Source organism: Heptranchias perlo (genome assembly GCF_035084215.1).
Source record: "Heptranchias perlo isolate sHepPer1 chromosome 15 unlocalized genomic scaffold, sHepPer1.hap1 SUPER_15_unloc_1, whole genome shotgun sequence".
NCBI classification, from domain to species: domain Eukaryota; kingdom Metazoa; phylum Chordata; class Chondrichthyes; order Hexanchiformes; family Hexanchidae; genus Heptranchias; species Heptranchias perlo.
The window spans coordinates 529,861-547,117 of record NW_027138214.1 but is presented as its reverse complement, the minus strand read 5'-3'; positions in this window follow the sequence as shown (position 1 = coordinate 547,117).

Genomic DNA, 17,257 nt, shown 5'->3' with positions numbered 1-17,257 from the left:
AGTCCATGGGGAACACACTGTGATACAGTCCATGGGGAACACACTGTGATACAGTCCATGGGGAACACACTGTGATACAGTCCATGGGGGACACACCGTGATACAGTCCATGGGGAACACACTGTGATACAGTCCATGGGGAACACACTGTGATACAGTCCATGGGGAACACACTGTGATACAGTCCATGGGGGACACACCGTGATACAGTCCATGGGGGACACACCGTGATACAGTCCAATGGGGACACACCGTGATACAGTCCATGGGGGACACACCGTGATACAGTCCATGGGGGACACACCGTGATACAGTCTATGGGGGACACACCGTGATACAGTCCATGGGGGACACACCGTGATACAGTCCAATGGGGACACACCGTGATACAGTCCATGGGGGACACACCGTGATACAGTCTATGGGGGACACACCGTGATACAGTCCATGGGGGACACACCGTGATACAGTCCATGGGGGACACACCGTGATACAGTCCATGGGGGACACACCGTGATACAGTCCAATCATAGAATCATAGAATCATAGAAGTTACAACATGGAAACAGGCCCTTCGGCCCAACATGTCCATGTCGCCCAGTTTATACCACTAAGCTAGTCCCAATTGCCTGCACTTGGCCCATATCCCTCGATACCCATCTTCCCCATGTAACTGTCCAAATGCTTTTTAAAAGACACCGTGATTAAGTCTATGAAGGACACAACGTGATACAGTCCAAGGGGGACACACCGTGATACAGTCCATTGGGGACACACCGTGATAAAATCTAAGGAGGACACACCGTGATACAGTCCATGGGGGACACACCATGATACAGTCCATGGGGAACACACCGTGATACAGTCCATGGGGGACACACCGTGATACAGTCCATGGGGGACACACCGTGATACAGTCCATGGGGGACAAACCGTGATACAGTCCATGGGGGACACACCGTGATAAAGTCCATGGGGGCCACACCGTGATACAGTCCATGGCGGCCACACCGTGATACAGTCCATGGGGGACACACCGTGATACAGTCCATGGGGGACACACCGTGATACAGTCCATGGGGGACACACCGTGATAAAGTCCATGGGGGCCACACCGTGATACAGTCCATGGGGGCCACACCGTGATACAGTCCATGGGGGACACACCGTGATACAGTCCATGGGGGACACACCGTGATACAGTCCATGGGGGACACACCGTCATAAAGTCTATGGGGGACACACCGTCATAAAGTCCATGAGGGTCACACCATGATACAGTCCATGGGGGACACACCGTGACACAGTCCATGGGGGACACACCGTGATACAGTCCATGGGGGACACACCGTGATACAGTCCATGGGGGACACACCGTGATACAGTCCATGGGGAACACACTGTGATACAGTCCATGGGGAACACACCGTGATACAGTCCATGGGGGACACACCATGATACAGTCCATGGGGGACACACCGTGATACAGTCCATGGGGAACACACCGTGATACAGTCCATGGGGAACACACTGTGATACAGTCCATGGGGAACACACTGTGATACAGTCCATGGGGAACACACTGTGATACAGTCCATGGGGGACACACCGTGATACAGTCCATGGGGAACACACTGTGATACAGTCCATGGGGAACACACTGTGATACAGTCCATGGGGAACACACTGTGATACAGTCCATGGGGGACACACCGTGATACAGTCCATGGGGAACACACTGTGATACAGTCCATGGGGGACACACCGTGATACAGTCCATGGGGAACACACTGTGATACAGTCCATGGGGAACACACTGTGATACAGTCCATGGGGGACACACCGTGATACAGTCCATGGGGAACACACTGTGATACAGTCCATGGGGAACACACCGTGATACAGTCCATGGGGAACACACCGTGATACAGTCCATGGGGAACACACCATGATACAGTCCATGGGGGACACACTGTGATACAGTCCATGGGGAACACACTGTGATACAGTCCATGGGGAACACACCGTGATACAGTCCATGGGGAACACACCGTGATACAGTCCATGGGGAACACACCATGATACAGTCCATGGGGGACACACTGTGATACAGTCCATGGGGAACACACTGTGATACAGTCCATGGGGAACACACCGTGATACAGTCCATGGGGGACACACCGTGATACAGTCCATGGGGAACACACTGTGATACAGTCCTTGGGGAACACACTGTGATACAGTCCTTGGGGAACACACCGTGATACAGTGCTTGTGGAACACACCGTGATACAGTCCATGGGGGACACACCGTGATACAGTCCATGGGGGACACACCGTGATAAAGTCTATGGGGGACACACCGTGATACAGTCCATGGGGGACACACCGTGATACAGTCCATGGGGGACACACCGTGATACAGTCCATGGGGGACACACCGTGATACAGTCCATGGGGGACACACCGTGATACAGTGCTTGTGGAACACACCGTGATACAGTCCATGGGGGACACACCGTGATACAGTGCTTGTGGAACACACCGTGATACAGTCCATGGGGGACACACCGTGATACAGTGCTTGTGGAACACACCGTGATACAGTCCATGGGGAACACACCGTGATACAGTGCTTGTGGAACACACCGTGATACAGTCCATGGGGAACACACCGTGATACAGTGCTTGTGGAACACACCGTGATACAGTCCTTGGGGACACACCGTGATACAGTCCATGGGGGACACACCGTGATATAGTCCATGGGGGACACACCGTGATAAAGTCTATGGGGGACACACCGTGATACAGTCCATGGGGGACACACTGTGATACAGTCCATGGGGGACACACCGTGATACAGTCCATGGGGGACACACCGTGATACAGTCCATGGGGGACACACTGTGATACAGTCCATGGGGGACACACTGTGATACAGTCCATGGGGGACACACCGTGATACAGTCCATGGGGGACACACCGTGATAAAGTCTATGGGGGACACACCGTGATGCAGTCCATGGGGGACACACCGTGATGCAGTCCATGGGGGACACACCGTGATACAGTCCAGGGTCACACCGTGATACAGTCCATGGGGGACACACCGTGATACAGTCCATGGGGGACACACCGTCATAAAGTCCATGGGGGGCACACCGTGATACAGTCCATGGGGGACACACCGTGATACAGTCCATGGGGGACACACCATGATACAGTCCATGGGGGACACACCATGATACAGTCCATGGGGGACACACCATGATACAGTCCATGGGGGACACACCGTGATGCAGTCCATGGGGGACACACCGTGATACAGTCCATGGGGGACACACCGTGATAAAGTCCAGGGGACACACCGTGATACAGTCCATGGGGGACACACCGTGATACAGTCCATGGGTGACACACCGTCATAAAGGCTATGGGGGACACACCGTCATAAAGTCCATGGGGGGCACACCATGATACAGTCCATGGGGGACACACCGTGATACAGTCCATGGGGGTCACACCGTGATACAGTCCATGGGGGACACACCGTGATACAGTCCATGGGGGACACACCATGATACAGTCCATGGGGGACACACCGTGATACAGTCCATGGGGGACACACCATGATACAGTCCATGGGGGTCACACCGTGATACAGTCTATGGGGGACACACCGTGACACAGTCCATGGGGGACACACCATGATACAGTCCATGGGGGACACACCATGATACAGTCCATGGGGGTCACACCGTGACACAGTCCATGGGGGACACACCGTGACACAGTCCATGGGGGACACACCGTGATACAGTCCATGGGGGACACACCGTGATACAGTCCATGGGGGACACACCGTGATAAAGTCTATGGGGGACACACCGTGATACATTCCATTTGGGACACACCGTGATACAGTCCATGGGGAACACACTGTGATACAGTCCATGGGGAACACACTGTGATACAGTCCATGGGGAACACACCGTGATACAGTCCATGGGGAACACACTGTGATACAGTCCATGGGGAACACACCGTGATACAGTCCATGGGGAACACACCGTGATACAGTCCATGGGGAACACACCATGATACAGTCCATGGGGGACACACTGTGATACAGTCCATGGGGAACACACTGTGATACAGTCCATGGGGAACACACCGTGATACAGTCCATGGGGGACACACCGTGATACAGTCCATGGGGAACACACTGTGATACAGTCCTTGGGGAACACACTGTGATACAGTCCTTGGGGAACACACCGTGATACAGTGCTTGTGGAACACACCGTGATACAGTCCATGGGGGACACACCGTGATACAGTCCATGGGGGACACACCGTGATAAAGTCTATGGGGGACACACCGTGATACAGTCCATGGGGGACACACCGTGATACAGTCCATGGGGGACACACCGTGATACAGTCCATGGGGGACACACCGTGATACAGTCCATGGGGGACACACCGTGATACAGTGCTTGTGGAACACACCGTGATACAGTCCATGGGGGACACACCGTGATACAGTGCTTGTGGAACACACCGTGATACAGTCCATGGGGGACACACCGTGATACAGTGCTTGTGGAACACACCGTGATACAGTCCATGGGGAACACACCGTGATACAGTGCTTGTGGAACACACCGTGATACAGTCCATTGGGGACACACCGTGATACAGTCCATGGGGGACACACCGTGATACAGTCCATGGGGGACACACCGTGATAAAGTCTATGGGGGACACACCGTGATACAGTCCATGGGGGACACACTGTGATACAGTCCATGGGGGACACACCGTGATACAGTCCATGGGGGACACACCGTGATACAGTCCATGGGGGACACACTGTGATACAGTCCATGGGGGACACACTGTGATACAGTCCATGGGGGACACACCGTGATACAGTCCATGGGGGACACACCGTGATAAAGTCTATGGGGGACACACCGTGATGCAGTCCATGGGGGACACACCGTGATGCAGTCCATGGGGGACACACCGTGATACAGTCCATGGGGGACACACCGTGATAAAGTCCAGGGGACACACCGTGATACAGTCCATGGGGGACACACCGTGATACAGTCCATGGGGGACACACCGTCATAAAGGCTATGGGGGACACACCATCATAAAGTCCATGGGGGGCACACCATGATACAGTCCATGGGGGACACACCGTGATACAGTCCATGGGGGACACACCATGATACAGTCCATGGGGGACACACCATGATACAGTCCATGGGGGACACACCATGATACAGTCCATGGGGGACACACCGTGATGCAGTCCATGGGGGACACACCGTGATACAGTCCATGGGGGACACACCGTGATAAAGTCCAGGGGACACACCGTGATACAGTCCATGGGGGACACACCGTGATACATTCCATGGGTGACACACCGTCATAAAGGCTATGGGGGACACACCGTCATAAAGTCCATGGGGGGCACACCATGATACAGTCCATGGGGGACACACCGTGATACAGTCCATGGGGGTCACACCGTGATACAGTCCATGGGGGACACACCGTGATACAGTCCATGGGGGACACACCATGATACAGTCCATGGGGGACACACCGTGATACAGTCCATGGGGGACACACCATGATACAGTCCATGGGGGTCACACCGTGATACAGTCTATGGGGGACACACCGTGACACAGTCCATGGGGGACACACCATGATACAGTCCATGGGGGACACACCATGATACAGTCCATGGGGGTCACACCGTGACACAGTCCATGGGGGACACACCGTGACACAGTCCATGGGGGACACACCGTGATACAGTCCATGGGGGACACACCGTGATACAGTCCATGGGGGACACACCGTGACAAAGTCTATGGGGGACACACCGTGATACAGTCCATGGGGGACACACCGTGATACAGTCCATGGGGGACACACCGTGACACAGTCCATGGGGGACACACCGTGATAAAGTCTATGGGGGACACATCGTGATAAAGTCCAGGGGGGACACACCGTGATACAGTCCTTGGGGAACACAATGTGATACAGTCCTTGGGGAACACACTGTGATACAGTCCATGGGGGACACACCGTGATACAGTGCTTGGGGAACACACCGTGATACAGTGCTTGGGGAACACACCGTGATACAGTCCATGGGGAGCACACTGTGATACAGTCCATGGGGGACACACCGTGATACAGTCCATGGGGGACACACTGTGATAAAGTCCATGGGGGACACACCGTGATACAGTCCATGGGGGACACACCGTGATAGAGTCCATGGGGGACACACTGTGATTAAGTCGATGGGGGACACACTGTGATTAAGTCGATGGGGGACACACTGTGATACAGTCTATGGGGGACACACCGTGATACAGTCCATGGGGGACACACCGTGATGAAGTCAATGGGGGACACACCGTGATACAGTCCATGGGGGACACACCGTGATACAGTCCATGGGGGACACACCGTGATACAGTCCATGGGGGACACACCGTGATACAGTCCATGGGGGACACACTGTGATTAAGTCGATGGGGGACACAGCGTGATACAGTCCATGGGGGACACACTGTGATTAAGTCGATGGGGGACACACCGTGATACAGTCCATGGGGGACACACCGTGATACAGTCCATGGGGGACACACCGTGATAAAGTCCATGGGGGACACACCGTGATAAAGTCTATGGGGGACACACCGTGTTACAGTCCATGGGGGACACACCGTGATACAGTCTATGGGGAACACACCGTGATACAGTCCATGGGGGACACACCGTGATAAAGTCCATGGGAGACACACCGTGATACAGTCCATGGGGGACACACCGTGATACAGTCCATGGGGGACACACCGTGATACAGTCCATGGGGGACACACTGTGATACAGTCCATGGGGAACACACTGTGATACAGTCCTTGGAGAACACACCGTGATACAGTCCATGGGGGACACACCGTGATACAGTCCATGGGGGACACACCGTGATAAAGTCCATGGGGGACACACTGAGATACAGTCCTTGGAGAACACACCGTGATACAGTCCATGGGGGCCACACCGTGATACAGTCCATGGGGGACACACCGTGATAAAGTCCATGGGGGACACACCGTGATAAAGTCCAGGGGGAACACAATGTGATACAGTCCTTGGGGAACACACTGTGATACAGTCCATGGGGATCACACCGTGATGAAGTCAATGGGGGACACACCGTGATAAAGTCCAGGGGACACACCGTGATACAGTCCATGGGGGACACACCGTGATACAGTCCATGGGGGACACACCGTGATACAGTCCATGGGGGACACACCGTGATACAGTCCATGGGGGACACACCGTGACACAGTCCATGGGGGACACACCATGATACAGTCCATGGGGGACACACCATGATACAGTCCATGGGGGACACACCATGATACAGTCCATGGGGGACACACCATGATACAGTCCATGGGGGACACACCATGATACAGTCCATGGGGGACACACCATGATACAGTCCATGGGGGACACACCATGATACAGTCCATGGGGGACACACCATGATACAGTCCATGGGGGACACACCATGATACAGTCCATGGCTGACACACCGTGATACAGTCCATGGGGGACACACCGTGATACAGTCCATGCGGGACACACCGTGATAAAGTCTATGGGGGACACACCATGATACAGTCCAATGGGGACACACCGTGATACAGTCCATGGGGGACACACCGTGATACAGTCCATGGGGGACACACCGTGATACAGTCCATGGGGGACACAACGTGATACAGTCCGTGGGGGACACACCGTGATACAGTCCGTGGGGGACACACCGTGATACAGTCCGTGGGGGACACACCGTGATCCAGTCCGTGGGGGACACACCGTGATCCAGTCCGTGGGGGACACACCGTGATACAGTCCATGGGGGACACACCATGATACAGTCCATGGGGGACACACCATGATACAGTCCATGGGGGACACACCATGATACAGTCCATGGGGGACACACCGTGATGCAGTCCATGGGGGACACACCGTGATACAGTCCATGGGGGACACACCGTGATAAAGTCCAGGGGACACACCGTGATACAGTCCATGGGGGACACACCGTGATACATTCCATGGGTGACACACCGTCATAAAGGCTATGGGGGACACACCGTCATAAAGTCCATGGGGGGCACACCATGATACAGTCCATGGGGGACACACCGTGATACAGTCCATGGGGGTCACACCGTGATACAGTCCATGGGGGACACACCGTGATACAGTCCATGGGGGACACACCATGATACAGTCCATGGGGGACACACCGTGATACAGTCCATGGGGGACACACCATGATACAGTCCATGGGGGTCACACCGTGATACAGTCTATGGGGGACACACCGTGACACAGTCCATGGGGGACACACCATGATACAGTCCATGGGGGACACACCATGATACAGTCCATGGGGGTCACACCGTGACACAGTCCATGGGGGACACACCGTGACACAGTCCATGGGGGACACACCGTGATACAGTCCATGGGGGACACACCGTGATACAGTCCATGGGGGACACACCGTGACAAAGTCTATGGGGGACACACCGTGATACAGTCCATGGGGGACACACCGTGATACAGTCCATGGGGGACACACCGTGACACAGTCCATGGGGGACACACCGTGATAAAGTCTATGGGGGACACATCGTGATAAAGTCCAGGGGGGACACACCGTGATACAGTCCTTGGGGAACACAATGTGATACAGTCCTTGGGGAACACACTGTGATACAGTCCATGGGGGACACACCGTGATACAGTGCTTGGGGAACACACCGTGATACAGTGCTTGGGGAACACACCGTGATACAGTCCATGGGGAGCACACTGTGATACAGTCCATGGGGGACACACCGTGATACAGTCCATGGGGGACACACTGTGATAAAGTCCATGGGGGACACACCGTGATACAGTCCATGGGGGACACACCGTGATAGAGTCCATGGGGGACACACTGTGATTAAGTCGATGGGGGACACACTGTGATTAAGTCGATGGGGGACACACTGTGATACAGTCTATGGGGGACACACCGTGATACAGTCCATGGGGGACACACCGTGATGAAGTCAATGGGGGACACACCGTGATACAGTCCATGGGGGACACACCGTGATACAGTCCATGGGGGACACACCGTGATACAGTCCATGGGGGACACACCGTGATACAGTCCATGGGGGACACACTGTGATTAAGTCGATGGGGGACACAGCGTGATACAGTCCATGGGGGACACACTGTGATTAAGTCGATGGGGGACACACCGTGATACAGTCCATGGGGGACACACCGTGATACAGTCCATGGGGGACACACCGTGATACAGTCCATGGGGGACACACCGTGATAAAGTCTATGGGGGACACACCGTGTTACAGTCCATGGGGGACACACCGTGATACAGTCTATGGGGAACACACCGTGATACAGTCCATGGGGGACACACCGTGATAAAGTCCATGGGAGACACACCGTGATACAGTCCATGGGGGACACACCGTGATACAGTCCATGGGGGACACACCGTGATACAGTCCATGGGGGACACACTGTGATACAGTCCATGGGGAACACACTGTGATACAGTCCTTGGAGAACACACCGTGATACAGTCCATGGGGGACACACCGTGATACAGTCCATGGGGGACACACCGTGATAAAGTCCATGGGGGACACACTGAGATACAGTCCTTGGAGAACACACCGTGATACAGTCCATGGGGGACACACCGTGATACAGTCCATGGGGGACACACCGTGATAAAGTCCATGGGGGACACACCGTGATAAAGTCCAGGGGGAACACAATGTGATACAGTCCTTGGGGAACACACTGTGATACAGTCCATGGGGATCACACCGTGATGAAGTCAATGGGGGACACACCGTGATAAAGTCCAGGGGACACACCGTGATACAGTCCATGGGGGACACACCGTGATACAGTCCATGGGGGACACACCGTGATACAGTCCATGGGGGACACACCGTGATACAGTCCATGGGGGACACACCGTGACACAGTCCATGGGGGACACACCATGATACAGTCCATGGGGGACACACCATGATACAGTCCATGGGGGACACACCATGATACAGTCCATGGGGGACACACCATGATACAGTCCATGGGGGACACACCATGATACAGTCCATGGGGGACACACCATGATACAGTCCATGGGGGACACACCATGATACAGTCCATGGGGGACACACCATGATACAGTCCATGGGGGACACACCATGATACAGTCCATGGCTGACACACCGTGATACAGTCCATGGGGGACACACCGTGATACAGTCCATGCGGGACACACCGTGATAAAGTCTATGGGGGACACACCATGATACAGTCCAATGGGGACACACCGTGATACAGTCCATGGGGGACACACCGTGATACAGTCCATGGGGGACACACCGTGATACAGTCCATGGGGGACACAACGTGATACAGTCCGTGGGGGACACACCGTGATACAGTCCGTGGGGGACACACCGTGATACAGTCCGTGGGGGACACACCGTGATACAGTCCGTGGGGGACACACCGTGATACAGTCCGTGGGGGACACACCGTGATACAGTCCGTGGGGGACACACCGTGATACAGTCCGTGGGGGACACACCGTGATACAGTCCGTGGGGGACACACCGTGATACAGTCCGTGGGGGACACACCGTGATCCAGTCCGTGGGGGACACACCGTGATCCAGTCCGTGGGGGACACACCGTGATACAGTCCAGGGGGACACACCGTGATACAGTCCAGGGGGACACACCGTGATACAGTCTGGGGGGACACACAGTGATACAGTCCATGGGGGACACACCGTGATACAGACCATGGGGGACACACCGTGATACAGTCCATGGGGGACACACCGTGATACAGTCCATGGGGGACACACCGTGATACAGTCCATGGGGGACACACTGTGATACAGTCCATGGGGGACACACTGTGATACAGTCCATGGGGGACACACCGTGATACAGTCCATGGGGGACACACCGTGATACAGTCCATGGGGAACACACTGTGATACAGTCCATGGGGAACACACTGTGATACAGTCCATGGGGAACACACCGTGATACAGTCCATGGGGAACACACCATGATACAGTCCATGGGGGACACACCGTGATACAGTCCATGGGGAACACACCGTGATACAGTCCATGGGGAACACACTGTGATACAGTCCTTGGGGAACACACCGTGATACAGTCCGTGGGGGACACACCGTGATACAGTCCGTGGGGGACACACCGTGATACAGTCCATGGGGAACACACCGTGATACAGTCCATGGGGGACACACCGTGATACAGTCCGTGGGGGACACACCGTGATACAGTCCGTGGGGGACACACCGTGATACAGTCCGTGGGGGACACACCGTGATACAGTCCGTGGGGGACACACCGTGATACAGTCCGTGGGGGACACACCGTGATCCAGTCCGTGGGGGACACACCGTGATCCAGTCCGTGGGGGACACACCGTGATACAGTCCAGGGGGACACACCGTGATACAGTCCAGGGGGACACACCGTGATACAGTCTGGGGGGACACACAGTGATACAGTCCATGGGGGACACACCGTGATACAGACCATGGGGGACACACCGTGATACAGTCCATGGGGGACACACCGTGATACAGTCCATGGGGGACACACCGTGATACAGTCCATGGGGGACACACTGTGATACAGTCCATGGGGGACACACTGTGATACAGTCCATGGGGGACACACCGTGATACAGTCCATGGGGGACACACCGTGATACAGTCCATGGGGGACACACCGTGATACAGTCCATGGGGAACACACTGTGATACAGTCCATGGGGAACACACTGTGATACAGTCCATGGGGAACACACCGTGATACAGTCCATGGGGAACACACCGTGATACAGTCCATGGGGAACACACCATGATACAGTCCATGGGGGACACACCGTGATACAGTCCATGGGGAACACACCGTGATACAGTCCTTGGGGAACACACTGTGATACAGTCCTTGGGGAACACACCGTGATACAGTCCATGGGGGACACACCGTGATACAGTCCATGGGGGACACACCGTGATAAAGTCTATGGGGGACACACCGTGATACAGTCCATGGGGGACACACCGTGATACAGTCCATGGGGGACACACCGTGATCCAGTCCATGGGGGACACACCGTGATACAGTCCATGGGGGACACACCGTGATACAGTGCTTGTGGAACACACCGTGATACAGTCCATGGGGGACACACCGTGATACAGTGCTTGTGGAACACACCGTGATACAGTCCATGGGGGACACACCGTGATACAGTGCTTGTAGAACACACCGTGATACAGTCCATGGGGAACACACCGTGATACAGTGCTTGTGGAACACACCGTGATACAGTCCATGGGGGACACACCGTGATACAGTCCATGGGGGACACACCGTGATACAGTCCATGGGGGACACACCGTGATAAAGTCTATGGGGGACACACCGTGATACAGTCCATGGGGGACACACTGTGATACAGTCCATGGGGGACACACCGTGATACAGTCCATGGGGGACACACCGTGATACAGTCCATGGGGGACACACTGTGATACAGTCCATGGGGGACACACTGTGATACAGTCCATGGGGGACACACCGTGATACAGTCCATGGGGGACACACCGTGATAAAGTCTATGGGGGACACACCGTGATACAGTCCGTGGGGGACACACCGTGATACAGTCCATGGGGGACACACCGTGATACAGTCCATGGGGGACACACCGTGATAAAGTCTATGGGGGACACACCGTGATACAGTCCATGGGGGACACACCGTGATACAGTCTATGGGGAACACACCGTGATGCAGTCCATGGGGGACACACCGTGATGCAGTACATGGGGGACACACCGTGATGCAGTCCATGGGGGACACACCGTGATGCAGTCCATGGGGGACACACCGTGATGCAGTCCATGGGGGACACACCGTGATACAGTCCATGGGGGACACACCGTGATAAAGTCCAGTGGACACACCGTGATACAGTCCATGGGGGACACACCGTGATACAGTCCATGGGTGACACACCGTCATAAAGGCTATGGGGGACACACCGTCATAAAGTCCATGGGGGGCACACCATGATACAGTCCATGGGGGACACACCGTGATACAGTCCATGGGGGTCACACCGTGATACAGTCCATGGGGGACACACCGTGATACAGTCCATGGGGGACACACCATGATACAGTCCATGGGGGACACACCGTGATACAGTCCATGGGGGACACACCATGATACAGTCCATGGGGGTCACACCGTGATACAGTCTATGGGGGACACACCGTGACACAGTCCATGGGGGACACACCATGATACAGTCCATGGGGGACACACCATGATACAGTCCATGGGGGTCACACCGTGACACAGTCCATGGGGGACACACCGTGACACAGTCCATGGGGGACACACCGTGATACAGTCCATGGGGGACACACCGTGATACAGTGCTTGGGGAACACACCGTGATACAGTGCTTGGGGAACACACCGTGATACAGTCCATGGGGAGCACACTGTGATACAGTCCATGGGGGACACACCGTGATACAGTCCATGGGGGACACACTGTGATAAAGTCCATGGGGGACACACCGTGATACAGTCCATGGGGGACACACCGTGATACAGTCCATGGGGGACACACCGTGATACAGTGCTTGGGGAACACACCGTGATACAGTGCTTGGGGAACACACCGTGATACAGTCCATGGGGGACACACTGTGATAAAGTCCATGGGGGACACACCGTGATACAGTCCATGGGGGACACACCGTGATACAGTCCATGGGGGACACACTGTGATTAAGTCGATGGGGGACACACTGTGATACAGTCTATGGGGGACACACCGTGATACAGTCCATGGGGGACACACCGTGATAAAGTCCATGGGGGACACACCGTGATAAAGTCCAGGGGGAACACAATGTGATACAGTCCTTGGGGAACACACTGTGATACAGTCCATGGGGATCACACCGTGATGAAGTCAATGGGGGACACACCGTGATAAAGTCCAGGGGACACACCGTGATACAGTCCATGGGGGACACACCGTGATACAGTCCATGGGGGACACACCGTGATACAGTCCATGGGGGACACACCGTGACACAGTCCATGGGGGACACACCATGATACAGTCCATGGGGGACACACCATGATACAGTCCATGGGGGACACACCATGATACAGTCCATGGGGGACACACCATGATACAGTCCATGGGGGACACACCATGATACAGTCCATGGGGGACACACCATGATACAGTCCATGGGGGACACACCATGATACAGTCCATGGGGGACACACCATGATACAGTCCATGGCTGACACACCGTGATACAGTCCATGGGGGACACACCGCGATACAGTCTGTGGGGAACACACTGTGATCCAGTCCTTGGGGAACACACCATGATACAGTCCTTGGGGAAGCAACTATGATGCAGTCCATGGGGGACACTCCGTGATACAGTCCATGGGGGACACACCGTGATACAGTCCATGGGGGACACACTGTGATAAAGTCTATGGGGGACACACCGTGATACAGTCCATGGGGGACACACTGTGATACAGTCCATGGGGGACACACCGTGATACAGTCCATGGGGGACACACCGTGATAAAGTCTATGGGGGACACACCGTGATACAGTCCATGGGGGACACACCGTGATACAGTCTATGGGGAACACACCGTGATGCAGTCCATGGGGGACACACCGTGATGCAGTCCATGGGGGACACACCGTGATGCAGTCCATGGGGGACACACCGTGATGCAGTCCATGGGGGACACACCGTGATGCAGTCCATGGGGGACACACCGTGATGCAGTCCATGGGGGACACACCGTGATACAGTCCATGGGGGACACACAGTGATAAAGTCCAGGGGACACACCGTGATACAGTCCATGGGGGACACACCGTGATACAGTCCATGGGTGACACACCGTCATAAAGGCTATGGGGGACACACCGTCATAAAGTCCATGGGGGGCACACCATGATACAGTCCATGGGGGACACACCGTGATACAGTCCATGGGGGTCACACCGTGATACAGTCCATGGGGGACACACCGTGATACAGTCCATGGGGGACACACCATGATACAGTCCATGGGGGACACACCGTGATACAGTCCATGGGGGACACACCATGATACAGTCCATGGGGGTCACACCGTGATACAGTCTATGGGGGACACACCGTGACACAGTCCATGGGGGACACACCATGATACAGTCCATGGGGGACACACCATGATACAGTCCATGGGGGTCACACCGTGACACAGTCCATGGGGGACACACCGTGACACAGTCCATGGGGGACACACCGTGATACAGTCCATGGGGGACACACCGTGATACAGTCCATGGGGGACACACCGTGATAAAGTCTATGGGGGACACACCGTGATACAGTCCATGGGGGACACACCGTGATACAGTCCATGGGGGACACACCGTGACACAGTCCATGGGGGACACACCGTGATACAGTCCATGGGGGACACACCGTGATAAAGTCTATGGGGGACACACCGTGATACAGTCCATGGGGGACACACTGTGATAAAGTCTATGGGGGACACACTGTGATAAAGTCTATGGGGGACACACCGTGATAAAGTCCAGGGGGGACACACCGTGATACAGTCCTTGGGGAACACACTGTGATAAAGTCCATGGGGGACACACTGAGATACAGTCCTTGGAGAACACACCGTGATACAGTCCATGGGGGACACACCGTGATACAGTCCATGGGGGACACACCGTGATAAAGTCCATGGGGGACACACCGTGATAAAGTCCAGGGGGAACACAATGTGATACAGTCCTTGGGGAACACACTGTGATACAGTCCATGGGGATCACACCGTGATGAAGTCAATGGGGGACACACCGTGATAAAGTCCAGGGGACACACCGTGATACAGTCCATGGGGGACACACCGTGATACAGTCCATGGGGGACACACCGTGATACAGTCCATGGGGGACACACCGTGATACAGTCCATGGGGGACACACCGTGACACAGTCCATGGGGGACACACCATGATACAGTCCATGGGGGACACACCATGATACAGTCCATGGGGGACACACCATGATACAGTCCATGGGGGACACACCATGATACAGTCCATGGGGGACACACCATGATACAGTCCATGGGGGACACACCATGATACAGTCCATGGGGGACACACCATGATACAGTCCATGGGGGACACACCATGATACAGTCCATGGGGGACACACCATGATACAGTCCATGGCTGACACACCGTGATACAGTCCATGGGGGACACACCGTGATACAGTCCATGCGGGACACACCGTGATAAAGTCTATGGGGGACACACCATGATACAGTCCAATGGGGACACACCGTGATACAGTCCATGGGGGACACACCGTGATACAGTCCATGGGGGACACACCGTGATACAGTCCGTGGGGGACACAACGTGATACAGTCCGTGGGGGACACACCGTGATACAGTCCGTGGGGGACACACCGTGATACAGTCCGTGGGGGACACACCGTGATACAGTCCGTGGGGGACACACCGTGATACAGTCCGTGGGGGACACACCGTGATACAGTCCGTGGGGGACACACCGTGATACAGTCCGTGGGGGACACACCGTGATACAGTCCGTGGGGGACACACCGTGATACAGTCCGTGGGGGACACACCGTGATCCAGTCCGTGGGGGACACACCGTGATCCAGTCCGTGGGGGACACACCGTGATACAGTCCAGGGGGACACACCGTGATACAGTCCAGGGGGACACACCGTGATACAGTCTGGGGGGACACACAGTGATACAGTCCATGGGGGACACACCGTGATACAGACCATGGGGGACACACCGTGATACAGTCCATGGGGGACACACCGTGATACAGTCCATGGGGGACACACCGTGATACAGTCCATGGGGGACACACTGTGATACAGTCCATGGGGGACACACTGT